A 15,464-nucleotide genomic window follows, 5' to 3' on the forward strand; every position below is an offset into this window, starting at 1 on the left:
GTGGGCATATATTTATGATGATGCCGTTTTATAAAAATAAATAAACGTAGCATCTGTAACATCATCTTTTATCTCTCAGATTCTTTATTCATCCCGGAGGAACGTCACGTGGCACTGCGGAGCGCGCACCGCGGGGTTGGCAATCACGGTGTAGGGCTTCCCGTATCGGTTAAAAGTGGCACTTTCACCAACTTTTGCGAGTTATACAAACTGAATTCTTGCACAAGTATCCCTCAAACTACGAATTTTCGGTGTGCGAAATTTCGAGTGGACTCAATTGACAGATTATGGACACTTTTCAATTAAAAAAAATCGAATTCCCGTGTTATCACGAAAATTCACTGTGGCCTCGCGAGAAGCGTCGTCATCCGTCGGCGATGGCGCCACGGTGTCCCTGCAGTGGCAACGTCAACGCCTCCACATCGCCTCGCCGGTCACTCACACATGCAGCAAGAGCTGTTGCTAATGGTAATTTATTATTATTCTATCGCATTTCCACCCCCCACCCCCCTCCACATTGTTTTTTGTTCTCCTCTTCATGAAACGCGTCCCCCTGTTGGGCCCGAATGTGCCTCGCGAGGCGATGACAAGCGAGTGAAATAACGCCTCAACAAATAAACTATCGTGTTGTGTTGGAGGGGAGCAAAGCGTGAACCTTCAACAACGTTCCGGTTAGTTAAAAATAAAACGGTGAGGGATGAAAACGTCTGGGAAATATAAACGCGTCAAGAGATGAGAGAAGTAGACGTTTATTTAAACTGCGCATGGCACCGAATACCCTTGATTTAATGTAAAAAATACGCCGCTAAAACAGCCCAAGAGCTTCGTCGTGCGCAAAAAGTAACAATTCATCAAAAATATAAGTTCAAGTCGCAGCATTCAGAAATGCTAACTAACCCAGATGCAATTAATAAACCAAATGGTTATTACGTTTAAGCAATTCTTGCAAATTTCAGGCGTTTCATTTTGTACTGAACACGAGCAGCCCCCACGTTCTTTGGACGCGACCCTGCCGCCCGCCCATCCGCGGCAGCATCACCATCGCGCGCACGCTCACTTGCGCGCAAGCCAGCCAAGCCAGGGATCCAGGCAGGAAGCCAGCCGGCAAAACCGTTTTCCTTAAGCGGGACGATAAACTCGCGCAACTTCAAATTTCGCACGGGAGGTTTTATCGAACCGACTCACTGGAGTCGTCGTTGCCCCATTCTGTCGAGCCACACATGGGGAGATGCTTTGGAGGATGTCCATAAGAGCGCCCGGGAGTTTTTCAAGGAAAAACCTATGGATCGTATATACACACACACAGACACACGCTGCTTCGGTGGCAAAAGCCGCACATGTGCGGAGCAACCGTTAACCAATTAACGCTGGAGGGTGGCCAGGACAGATGTGTGCACACAGCCAACGGTGCTTGCAAGCCACAGCGCTCCCCCGGGCGGTGGGTGGGGGGGCGGCTAATTGGCCACGGCTATCCGAGCGATCTCTCTCTGCTCTTAATCAGCTTCCCGAGAGCACCACACGAGCGCCGCGACGCTCGCAAAAAACTGGGCCGTGTTAAACCGAGGCTGAAATCTGGCAGGCTGAACCGCAATTTTTAACGAGAGCGCAATTTGTTCAAGGGGCTGTTGCCTCACAATCTCGCATGCCAAGTCGCCCCACGCAGACACAGGATAACATTCCAACAGGAAACATCTACCGGCCGGGCATTAATCGATAATCAAAATTACGTGAATTTTTCACGCGCCCACGGCGTGGAGGAGAAATAGTGAAAACAACACCGGGTTATGGATGCGGCGAATAAATATTGGGGGAATTAAACACATCGCTTCCGGCGTAGTAGTTTTTTTTGCTTTATCGAGGGTAACGAAGTCCCAACAACAACAGTGTGCATCATTTTACAAAAAAAAACACCGGTGCTCGGGCGGCCAATCGCCAATGCAGAGCGCGTGGAGCATGGGCACGACGACGCCTTCACCGGCTCGCTGCCCTCACAACTTGTGAAGGTCACAACTTGTGAAGGTCACAACTTGTGAAGGTCACAACTTGCGCGTCAGCTACCAGCTCAGCGAGCTGCCATCCGCACGCCGTCTCACAGGCCCACCAAGGAGCTCACATTGATTGTAGCAACGTGATTGTAGCAATGTGATTTCCTGCTCAAATGAGCAGTGGAGGTAATGCTTATCTCCCTTGCCAGTGGGGAGGCAGGGAGGGGGGAGTCATCATTTACTCAGGCGGGGGTGAGTCCATCCAAAAGAGAACCGCTGACGACTTCCTCACAAAGTGGTGCTCATTTTATAGACCCCGAAGAGACGGGAGGCGGCCGAGTCAACCACAAACCAGTATTTGAACTTGCAAACTTCCGATTGCGAGCCGGCCTCTCTAACCGCCCAGCCAGCTACGCACACGATACAGGATATCATCTCACTGGCAATTCACACGACGCAGAGCAAACAGTTGAGCAGCGCGTTATTAAAACGCAGAGAAGTATCGTATTGGACATTAATTACTCTTATGTGTTTTACAGAATTTTGAATTATTCCATCGGTGCCCATAATTATTCATCATCTCACACACGGCGTGAGCAAACACCTGGACTGCCATGCCGACCAGCCAATGCCAGGCTACCAGGGGTTGCATTGGAAGGCCTTACCCCTGTCTCTACCTGGCGGTGCTGCGGAATATTTATCGACAAGCCAATAGCTAATCCACCGCTGAAGGGCTTCGAATGCACCGTGTCGCCGGCCACGGGGGTTGTTTGACCATACTTCGCCATGCCGGCAAACCGATGGTCCAAGGGAGGTGCACGCAGGCGCCCGGTACCAATGTCGGATATCGCTCGCCACCGGTGTTGGCCGTGGCCCGGACGAGTCGGGGCTGCCGTCTGGTTGGAGATGCGGTGCCAACAAGCCGCGGTCGCGCCGCTCCCCGACGCGTGGATTTGCAGCAACCCTTCGTGGTAAGTAAAGGCCATAAATTCTAAGCGGCTATTGTTGTTAACATTTTACACTAAGCCGTTCACTCAATAAATATATATATATATACGATCGTGGTTTTCTGCTTGCGCAGAAATGCAATTATCAAAACGTGTGGCCCCGGCTGTAATTAAAGAAATAACTTGTGCCACGATCGCCCCTGCAGACAAAACAACAACAAAGCCCCTGCCTGCAGACAGATCCAGCGCTGCCGCCGCCACCACCAACACCACCGCCACAACCGCCAACACCACCACCACAACCGCCATCACCACCACCACCACCACCACAACCGCCGCCATCACCACCGCCACAACCGCCAACACCACCGCCGCAACCGCCATCACCACCACCACCACCGCCACAACCGCCATCATCACCACCACCACCGCCGCCATCACCACCACCGCCACCGCCGCCATTACCACCGCCACAACCGACATCATCACCGCCATCACCACCACCGCCATCAGGATGCTGTGCACCACCCGGGCGAAGCGCTCTTCACCTCATCAAGGCACCCGAGATTAGTTTTTGAATAACGCTAACATCGCATTTTTGTTTCTCTTTCGGTGTACGGGGGTCACCAGCAAGGCGAGTCGCTTGCGCGCTAACGGAGCGGTGGCGCGACTGCGACGTGACGTCGCCAATGACTGAAAGGCGGCGCCGCGCCTCATCCTGTGCGTGGAACAGCAACGCGCGCTCGGGTCTGGGATGGAGCCCCGGTGTTTTGAGTTGACCGAGATGGCGCGCAACACTCGCACACACAAAACACAAAGATCCACCTCCACCTCCCGTGTAGCCTCAACAGAATGTTGGGGCAAGTGCTCTTAGCGAGCACCTATGAAGGCCGGTCCGGCACACGAGGGGGTGGGTGGCCAGCACCACGCTCGACTGCCTTTGTCTCCCCAGTGACGATGTTTACACACACACAGCACTGGGTATTCATTTGAGGCTGGGTCGACCTAGGGGAGGCCCAGGGCCGGTTCAGATAATCGTCACTGGTGTTTGGCCGTGAGCGAGAATCAAACTCGGGGTCCCCGGGTTCATAGCCCAGCAGGCGAACCGCTACACCAAGCAGCACCTGGGTTCGATTCCCTACCCGGGCACTGGAATAGGCGCAGTTTGTTCTCGCCCTGTGCCTGCGCGGTTTTCCTCCACACAATGCAACTGATATTGACCACATCCCAAGCTGAAACATTCTCTTCAGATAACTCCAATTGGGAATACACAGCAGCAGCATCCCCCCGCCCCCCCCCCCCCCCCCCACAGCAAAAACCTTGGCAGGACCCTCCTGAAAAGGAGTCTTGAGACTGAGTGAGGCTCGCCTGAGTAAACAGCGGAATCACAACGGAAAGAGCAAGCCCGTGGAGGTCAGATATTGACCTTCTAATTGATGGACAGGAGGCACAGTGAGGTGACCCCGGCAGTGATGACCTCACTCTCACCCTGGACCCTGACAGTGATGACCTCACTCTCACCCTGGACCCCGACAGTGATGACCTCACTCTCACCTGGACCCCGACAGTGATGACCTCACTCTCGCCCTGGACCCCGACAGTGATGACCTCACTCTCACCCTGGACCCCGACAGTGATGACCTCACTCTCACCCTGGACCCCGACAGTGATGACCTCACTCTCACCCTGGACCCCGACAGTGATGACCTCACTCTCACCTGGACCCCGACAGTGATGACCTCACTCTCGCCCTGGACCCCGACAGTGATGACCTCACTCTCACCCTGGACCCCGACAGTGATGACCTCACTCTCACCCTGGACCCCGACAGTGATGACCTCACTCTCGCCCTGGACCCCGACAGTGATGACCGCACTCTCACCCTGGACCCCGACAGTGATGACCTCACTCTCACCCTGGACCCCGACAGTGATGACCTCACTCTCGCCCTGGACCCCGACAGTGATGACCTCACTCTCGCCCTGGACCCCGACAGTGATGACCTCACTCTCACCCTGGACCCCGACAGTGATGACCTCACTCTCACCCTGGACCCCGACAGTGATGACCTCACTCTCACCCTGGACCCCGACAGTGATGACCTCACTCTCGCCCTGGACCCCGACAGTGATGACCGCACTCTCACCCTGGACCCCGACAGTGATGACCTCACTCTCGCCCTGGACCCCGACAGTGATGACCTCACTCTCGCCCTGGACCCCGACAGTGATGACCTCACTCTCGCCCTGGACCCCGACAGTGATGACCTCACTCTCACCCTGGACCCCGACAGTGATGACCTCACTCTCGCCCTGGACCCCGACAGTGATGACCTCACTCTCGCCCTGGACCCCGACAGTGATGACGTCACTCTCGCCCTGGACCCCGACAGTGATGACCTCACTCTCACCCTGGACCCCGACAGTGATGACCTCACTCTCACCTGGACCCCGACAGTGATGACCTCACTCTCGCCCTGGACCCCGACAGTGATGACCTCACTCTCGCCCTGGACCCCGACAGTGATGACCTCACTCTCACCCTGGACCCCGACAGTGATGACCTCACTCTCACCCTGGACCCCGACAGTGATGACCTCACTCTCACCTGGACCCCGACAGTGATGACCTCACTCTCGCCCTGGACCCCGACAGTGATGACCTCACTCTCGCCCTGGACCCCGACAGTGATGACCTCACTCTCACCCTGGACCCCGACAGTGATGACCTCACTCTCGCCCTGGACCCCGACAGTGATGACCTCACTCTCGCCCTGGACCCCGACAGTGATGACCTCACTCTCACCCTGGACCTATCACAGTGTTAATGTGAGAGATTAGTGTGCCAATCTCCCACATTAACACACTAATCTCCCACATTAACACGCCAATCTCTCACATTAACACGTCAATCTCTCACATTAACACGCCAATCTCTCACATTAACACACTAATCTCCCACATTAACACGCCAATCTCTCACATTAACACACTAATCTCCCACATTAACACGCCAATCTCCCACATTAACACGCCAATCTCTCACATTAACACGCTAATCTCTCACATTAACACACTAATCTCCCACATTAACACGCCAATCTCTCACACTAACACGCCAATCTCTCACATTAACACGCTAATCTCTCACATTAACACGTCAATCTCTCACATTAACACGCCAATCTCTCACATTAACACGCTAATCTCTCACATTAACATGTCAATCTCTCACATTAACACGCCAATCTCTCACATTAACACGCTAATCTCTCACATTAACACGTCAATCTCTCACATTAACATGCTAATCTCTCACATTAACACGCCAATCTCTCACATTAACACGCCAATCTCCCACATTAACACACTAATCTCTCACATTAACACGCCAATCTCCCACATTAACACGCCAATCTATCACATTAACACGCCAATCTATCACATTAACACGCCAATCTCCCACATTAACACACTAATCTCCCACATTAACACGCCAATCTCTCACATTAACACGTCAATCTCTCACATTAACACGGCAATCTCTCACATTAACACACTAATCTCCCACATTAACACGCCAATCTCTCACATTAACACACTAATCTCCCACATTAACACGCCAATCTCCCACATTAACACGCCAATCTCTCACATTAACACGCTAATCTCTCACATCAACACACTAATCTCCCACATTAACACGCCAATCTCACACTAACACGCCAATCTCTCACATTAACACGCTAATCTCTCACATTAACACGTCAATCTCTCACATTAACACGCTAATCTCTCACATTAACATGTCAATCTCTCACATTAACACGCCAATCTCTCACATTAACACGCTAATCTCTCACATTAACACGTCAATCTCTCACATTAACACGCTAATCTCTCACATTAACACGTCAATCTCTCACATTAACACGCCAATCTCCCACATTAACACACTAATCTCTCACATTAACACGCCAATCTCCCACATTAACACGCCAATCTCTCACATTAACACGCCAATCTCTCACATTAACACACCAATCTCTCACATTAACACGCTAATCTCTCACATTAACACATCAATCTCTCACATTAACACGCCAATCTCCCACATTAACACGCTAATCTCCCACATTAACACGCCAATCTCCCACATTAACACGCCAATCTCTCACATTAACACGCTAATCTCTCACATTAACACACTAATGTCCCACATTAACACGCCAATCTCACATTAACATGTCAATCTCTCACATTAACACGCCAATCTCTCACATTAACACGCCAATCTCTCACATTAACACGCCAATCTCTCACATTAACACGCCAATCTCTCACATTAACACGCCAATCTCTCACATTAACACGCCAATCTCTCACATTAACACGCCAATCTCTCACATTAACATGTCAATCTCTCACATTAACACACCAATCTCTCACATTAACACGCTCATCTCTCACATTAACACGCCGATCTCTCACATTAACACGCCAATCTCTCACATTAACACACTAATATCTCACATTAACACGCTAATCTCTCACATTAACACGCCAATCTCTCACATTAACACGCCAATCTCTCACATTAACACACCAATCTCTCACATTAACACGCCAATCTCTCACATTAACACGCCAATCTCTCACATTAACACGCCAATCTCTCACATTAACACGCCAATCTCTCACATTAACACGCCAATCTCTCACATTAACACGCCAATCTCTCACATTAACACGCCAACCTCTCACGTTAACACGCCAACCTCTCACGTTAACACGCCAATCTCTCACGTTAACACGCCAATCTCTCACGTTAACACGCCAATCTCTCACATTAACACACCAATCTCTCACATTAACACACCAATCTCTCACATTAACACGCCAATCTCTCACATTAACACGTCAATCTCTCACGTTAACACGCCAATCTCTCACATTAACACGCCAATCTCGCACATTAACGCGCTAATCTCTCACGTTAACACGCCAATCTCTCACGTTAACACGCCAATCTCTCACGTTAACACGCCAATCTCTCACATTAACACGCCAATCTCTCACATTAACACACCAATCTCTCACATTAACACACCAATCTCTCACATTAACATACTAATCTCTCACATTAACACGCCAATCTCTCACATTAACACACCAATCTCTCACATTAACACACCAATCTCTCACGTTAACACGCCAATCTCTCACGTTAACACGCTCATCTCTCACATTAACACACCAATCTCTCACATTAACACACCAATCTCTCACATTAACACGCCAATCTCTCACATTAACACACCAATCTCTCACATTAACACACTAATCTCTCACATTAACACGCTAATCTCTCACATTAACACGCTAATCTCACATTAACACACCAATCTCTCACATTAACACGCCAATCTCTCACATTAACACGCCAATCTCTCACATTAACACGCCAATCTCTCACATTAACACGCCAATCTCTCACATTAACACGCCAATCTCTCACATTAACATGCCAATCTCTCACATTAACACACCAATCTCTCACATTAACACACTAATCTCTCACATTAACACGCTAATCTCTCACATTAACACACCAATCTCTCACATTAACACGCCAATCTCTCACATTAACACGCCAATCTCTCACATTAACACGCCAATCTCTCACATTAACACGCCAATCTCTCACATTAACACGTCAATCTCTCACATTAACACACCAATCTCTCACATTAACACGCCAATTTCTCACATTAACACGCCAATCTCTCACATTAACACGTCAATCTCTTACATTAACACGCTAATCTCTCACATTAACACGTCAATCTCTCACATTAACACGCTAATCTCTCACATTAACACGTCAATCTCTCACATTAACACACTAATCTCTCACATTAACACGCTAATCTCTCACATTAACACGCCAATCTCTCACATTAACACACCAATCTCTCACATTAACACGTCAATCTCTCACATTAACACGTCAATCTCTCACATTAACACGCCAATCTCTCACATTAACACACCAATCTCTCACATTAACACGCCAATCTCTCACATTAACACACCAATCTCTCACATTAACACGCTCATCTCTCACATTAACACGTCAATCTCTCACATTAACACGCCAATCCCTCACATTAACACGCCAATCTCTCACATTAACACGTCAATCTCTCACATTAACACGTCAATCTCTCACATTAACACGCCAATCTCTCACATTAACACACCAATCTCTCACATTAACACGCCAATCTCTCACATTAACACACCAATCTCTCACATTAACACGCTCATCTCTCACATTAACACGTCAATCTCTCACATTAACACACCAATCTCTCACATTAACACGCCAATCTCTCACATTAACACGTCAATCTCTCACATTAACACGCTCATCTCTCACATTAACATGCTAATCTCTCACATTAACACGCTAGTCTCTCACATTAACACGTCAATCTCTCACATTAACACACTAATCTCTCACCTTAACACGTCAATCTCTCACATTAACACGCCAATCTCTCACATTAACACGTCAATCTCTCACATTAACAAGCTAATCTCTCACATTAACACGCCAATCTCTCACATTAACACGTCAATCTCTCACATTAACACACCAATCTCTCACATTAACACGATAATTTTATATTGATTATCTTTATTAATTTGAACCTATCTACATGACTTTACCGAAAGACCCAAAGAATATGCCACGTAATATTAAGGTACAATAATGAACATGGCAAGGTTTCGCAAATCAACGAGCTGCACAGGCTGCGGGATATTCACGCCCGTGAAGTGTGCCTCGTAGCACGCTAATTATGTAAATTAAGCATTAAGATTACTCTAATTGGCGTACATTGTGTAGCCGGTCTCCATAGCAACAACGCGGCACTGCTCCACGTACTGCCTTTGCTGCGGCATTCTCTCACTGTACCTCCCCATCTGTTAGTTTATTATTCCGCTCGTTTGCCCAGCGGTGTCTCACCCGAGTCTCAAGTTTCCTTGCAGAAGTGTTCCTGGTAGGGTGCGATGTTATTGCTGCTGCTGCTGCTGCTGTGTGATCCCAAGTGAGTCATTGGGAGGTATTTTGTCAGCAATGGCGATGTGTGGCCCAATACCAGTTATGCTTTATGGATTTTTATTTAAAAAAGATATATTTTAGCTACGGGAGAAGCCAGCAGAACCCCATACAGAACACGGGAGAACGTCTAAACTTCACACACCAAGGCACCCAAGTCGGGAATCTACCCCAGGGCCCTTCTTGCTGCGAGTCACCACCCTGCCGCCATCTCTGCACGGCCCCCGGAGTGAAAGCGACATTCACAGTCTATCGTGTTTTCACGTCAGCTGCCGTCCCCACAGCCAAACAGCCACCACGGCGCTCCCCAGCCGAGGTGAACAAACCGGGAGCAGCAGCAGCCACGCGGTTTCTTTCACGTCGTCCCCCTCTGGAGAAGCATCGCGGTACAGGAAAGGGAGCCGCCGTGTAAAGTGCCGGTGGTTGTCGTGTCGGCTGCCGTGGCGCCGTGTGCCGGCGGGTGGACACCGCTGGGTACGACCGATCGCTGCGGGCTGGAGGATGCGTCCAAGTGTGCCCGCGGTCCAAAACCAACATTTGCCCGCGGTGCGAGCGGCACAGCCGATTCACAAGGACGGTGGGCCAAGTGGGCCGGGCCTACGTCCAGGCAGGGTTGGCCCAAGCCCAGCGGCAGGGGCCGCTCCCGACACAACAGCCGCTGCGTGGGCACGCCACGCTCTCCCGGGCTCACGGTGGCGGTGTCCCGCCAGCCCCGACGCGTTCACGTCCTTCGTTAGAACTCCCTCACACGGCGACCGTGACTCTCACGGCGAGGGGACATTTTACGTCAAGCGACGGCGGCGTGCGCCGTTGATCTATTTGTATGTTGACATGTGTGACCGGGTGTGATATTCATTGTATAAATCCAAACAGTGTAGGCGATGCATTTCAAATGTAACATACCTGCAATTATATGTTCGCTATGTACCCTTTGCAAATGAGGTGTTTCATCTCAAGGGACTGCCCAGGTGAAACTTTCATGGTTTAATTGTTGAATGATTATTGTTGTAATAATCGCAGATTCAATTTTTGCAATAATAGCAGGTCAAAGTTTCTTCCTGATCAACGCAGCAGTTAGACAGCATTTGTTTCCATTGGCAGGAGCCAATGCTGGAAATTCCACAGTCCCATGTTGGAGGCAGTATCCCTAGGACAACTACTCGCTTCCCACAAAGTGGTAATAATTTTATCAACCTTAGGGAGGGGGGGCGATGGGCTCAGTCAAACCCCAACTTGGGATTCAAATTCCCCACCTTCCAACTGCGTATGGCAGATGCACACCAACAGCAACTGGGACCAAGACGCTAACTACCTAAATCTCCTTCAAGCTACTAAACGGAATCTGACGGATGTGGCACGGGGTCACGCAGTTTGCCGGGAACTGCAGTCTGAATTCCCTCCCCAATCCACGAAGGGTTTCAACCAAAGCCGCCCTCCACCCCCTTCTCATCCAATTCGAGGCAAAAGGCTTCAACAAAGCCATCACGGAGGACCGGCCGGTGCTCACCTTCACCTCTCACCGCGCCGTGGTCCGGGCCACAGCTCACGGCGGATTGTGCCGCTTGAGAAGCGATCCGCGTGTCTGAACGGCGCTAACTTGGCACTCCGCTGGGGTCACGTGACGGAACGGTGTCCGCTGGCGAGCGCAATCACACACGGAGAAGGTGGGGGAGAATATACAGAGAAGTACACAGAAAGTATACAGAGAATATACAGAGAGTATACAGAGAGTGTACAGAGAAGAACAAAAGACAAGATGATACATGGAGAAATCCCAATTGTGTCCCTCCATGCGACGGCATTTTCCTCACGTCCCATTGGCCAAGGCGGCCTTCTGGGAGTCATGGGAGTGGTGGCAGCCTACAGTCATTTGCAGGTGGCTTCCTTTAGGATAAAACAAATTTAGTTTTAAATTATCACTTCTGGAATGAAACCACAATTGTAAAACATAACTTATGTTATTTTTTGAGAATACTTCAATGCCCTTAAAATAATAACAATAATTTACGTCTAAACTTTTTCCAGGGTGGCCCTGCTCATGATATCACTAACGTGTTTTAATACACTTTTATTTTAGTAATAATCTGGAGGAAATAATTATAATATCTGACCAGTAATATGAAAATTTACTAACATAAGTGGATTAATAATACTTTAGTGACATCACGAGGAAATAATAATAACATTTGACACTGAATCATAACATCAGTCACGAAAGCCTCGGTGTAAACACCGGGCACACCCACGTCATGCCCACCCACCGAACACACCGAGACACAGAGCGTGGAGCAGAGCGTGGGGCAGAGCGTGGAACACAGTGTGGAGCAGAGCGTGGAGCAGAGCGTGGGGCAGAGCGTGGGGCAGAGCGTGGAGCAGAGCGTGGAACACAGTGTGGAGCAGAGCGTGGGGCAGAGCGTGGGGCAGAGCGTGGAACACAGTGTGGAGCAGAGCGTGGGGCAGAGCGTGGAGCAGAGCGTGGGGCAGAGCGTGGGGCAGAGCGTGGGGCAGAGCATGGGGCAGAACGTGGGGCAGAGCGTGGGGCAGAGCGTGGAGCAGAGCGTGGAGCAGAGCGTGGAGCAGAGCGTGGGGCAGAGCGTGGAGCAGAGCGTGGAGCAGAGCATGGAGCAGAGCGTGGGGCAGAGCGTGGAGCAGAGCGTGGGGCAGAGCGTGGGGCAGAGCGTGGGGCAGAACGTGGGGCAGAGCGTGGGGCAGAGCGTGGAGCAGAGCGTGGAGCAGAGCGTGGGGCAGAGCGTGGAACACAGTGTGGAGCAGAGCGTGGAGCAGAGCGTGGAGCAGAGCGTGGAGCAGAGCGTGGAACACAGTGTGGAGCAGAGCGTGGAGCAGAGCGTGGAGCAGAGCGTGGGGCAGAGCGTGGAGCAGAGCGTGGAGCAGAGCGTGGAGCAGAGCGTGGAGCAGAGCATGGAGCAGAGCGTGGAGCAGAGCGTGGAACACAGTGTGGAGCAGAGCATGGAGCAGAGCGTGGAGCAGAGCGTGAAGCAGAGCGTGAAGCAGAGCGTGGAGCAGAGCGTGGAGCAGAGCGTGGAGCAGAGCGTGGAGCAGCGTGGAGCAGAGCGTGGGGCAGAGCGTGGAACACAGTGTGGAGCAGAGCGTGGGGCAGAGCGTGGAGCAGAGCGTGGAACACAGTGTGGAGCAGAGCATGGAGCAGAGCATGGAGCAGAGCGTGGAGCAGAGCGTGGAACACAGTGTGGAGCAGAGCATGGAGCAGAGCGTGGGGCAGAGCGTGGAGCAGAGCGTGGAGCAGAGTGTGGAACACAGTGTGGAGCACCTCGCCCTTGGTCTGTTGGGTCCTGACATTTCTCATGTCGAGGCCGAGCATATTGGCGGTGTCAGCTTTGTGCGATGGAAGAGGTCAACACAGTCAGCCTGGATATTCTCGGAGTGGTTTTCCCACGACACCACCACCACCACACAGTTGGGCGGCAGCGTAGGCATGGAAACCAGCCGGGTGGCTCCGCGGTAAAGCGAGCGGCTCGCAGGCGGAGAGTCGAGAGTTCAGACCCTGGTCGGGGGTTCACTCGGCCCGTCGTCCCTCTCGGGGAGAAAGTATTGGTGCCACTTTTGTGGTGAAGTCAAGAGGGGTTGTCCTAAGGACAGACTCATCCTTACCATAGGGATGTGGAATTTCCACCGAGGGCTCAGAGCCGTGAACAGGAGATCAACGGCAATGGCCTCTTTGCTCATGTAGAGTAGGCATGGCATGAAGGGCCGATGAACTGGAGCCTCTGCGCTGCCACAGCTGCTCAGCCCCTGCTGCTGCTCACCCACCCCCCCCACCACTCCCCATTCATGAATTATGCCAAAGCCCCGCCCACCCTCCAGATTCATTCATTCGGTGGCAAGATGTTAACTACCTCACCTGGTATACAGGATGTTGTGGATTTGATCACGACCCTAACGCTTGCTCTGTATTTTAAGTTTGTGTGTACGCCCCGTGATCGCGTGGACTTTTCTCCGGGTCCTCCGGTTTTCCCCTCGTTATGTAGAATCAACATCACGCGTTTAGAGCATTTAATTTGACTGCTATAAATATCCACACGATAGGCCACTTCTCCGAGCTGTCATTTGTCACCAGGTCACTTCTGAAAAAAAGAGCTGCATAGTTCAGTAGGCCTTACCTGGTAAAATAAAAATAGTTTAAAGTTTTAATTAATTATGCCTAGCCCCACGCAATGGACCCCCGCCACATTCATTAATTGGGAAAGGTTGTGATTGGGCCGAGAATGCTGGCATGAAACACTCACTCATTCACTCATTCACTCATTCACTTCATACTTTCCCTCTAATAATGGAGAGGGCACCTCCTGGAATGAACCATACGTGGAGGCGGATGAGGTGATGATGATGAATGTGATGATAGGCTGGGTAGATGTGTGACGATATGATATGTGGACTGGGGGAGGGGGGGGTATTCAACCTATAATGAACGGGTCACAAGCAACCCAGCTCAAATATTTGCGAACCGCAGGGGTGAAAATTAAATATAACTCCTTCAAACACACAAGACACCAGCAACAAGACCTACATTGTAAAGTAAGTTTCCAGTGCATTACCATTCAGTCGGGGTGATAATGCTATTGTATAATAGACAATACCTGTTACGCGAGCATAATCCTACTGCACAAATGTGTTTGGTTTTTTTTTGTTATCAAAAAATGCGTGTGAAAAATAACAAGAGGTTTTACCCTTTCTGGCAATAACACAGGAGGTGTTAAGATGTTCAAACACCAAATGGAAACCTTTTTCAAGGATTCAAGTCTGCATTAACCACACGTACTTGTGGTGAACATGCAATCAAACATGCTCTGATAATAATATATGGGCATTGCCTTTGAAACTGATTGGGCTACACCAGAGACAGCCTCTTTAGGGCCCAGTCTCACCACCAGTGTCAGAGCAGAGAACAACGCCACAAGGCGAACAGCACAAAGACAATGCCACTATCAGAGCATCTAGAGCTGATCGCCTTTTAGTGTTCTCTGGTCTGACACTGGTGGTGAGACTGGGCCTTAAAGAGGCTGTCTCTGGTGTAGGCCAATCAGTTTCAAAGGCAATGCCCATAAATTATGATCAGAGCATGTTTGTTTGCATGTTCACCACAAGTACGTGTGTTTAATGCAGACTTGATTCCTTGCATCAAGTTTCTATTTGGTCTTTGAACATCTGAACACCTCCTGAATGGGTAAAACCTCGTCTTATTTGTCATACTTTGATACTGGAAAAAAAGGTCCCATGATAAAAATTAAATTCTGTGCCTTCATCACATTGATGAACGATCGACGATAGACTGCGTGCCAGCACGCAAAGTAAACACGGCAACCTTCGCATGTGATGACCACGCGATGTTTACTGCGTGCTGTTTGTAACCGACAAAGCGAGGCTCCAATCTC

The 15,464-nt window shown here is 50.3% G+C and overlaps 1 protein-coding gene across 13 annotated transcripts in view; it reads right to left on the bottom strand.

Annotated features, from left to right (window-relative positions):
* Positions 1-15,464, bottom strand: part of FUT8 (fucosyltransferase 8) — a 377,522-nt gene that overhangs the window by 236,132 nt on the left and 125,926 nt on the right. For 8 of the 13 annotated variants that reach the window (XM_061568642.1, XM_061568641.1, XM_061568632.1 and 5 more), the window contains one exon: positions 11,564-11,692. The exons of the other annotated variants lie outside the window; for them this stretch is intronic. The gene's annotated coding sequence lies outside the window, so the exon portion shown is untranslated. The remainder of the gene's footprint in view (positions 1-11,563; positions 11,693-15,464) is intronic. 13 annotated transcript variants of the gene reach the window in all.

The sequence above is a fragment of the Lethenteron reissneri genome, chromosome 41 (assembly GCF_015708825.2).
Source record: "Lethenteron reissneri isolate LAM-NWPU_2019-01 chromosome 41, ASM1570882v1, whole genome shotgun sequence".
In the NCBI taxonomy this organism is placed as follows: Eukaryota; Metazoa; Chordata; class Hyperoartia; order Petromyzontiformes; family Petromyzontidae; genus Lethenteron; species Lethenteron reissneri.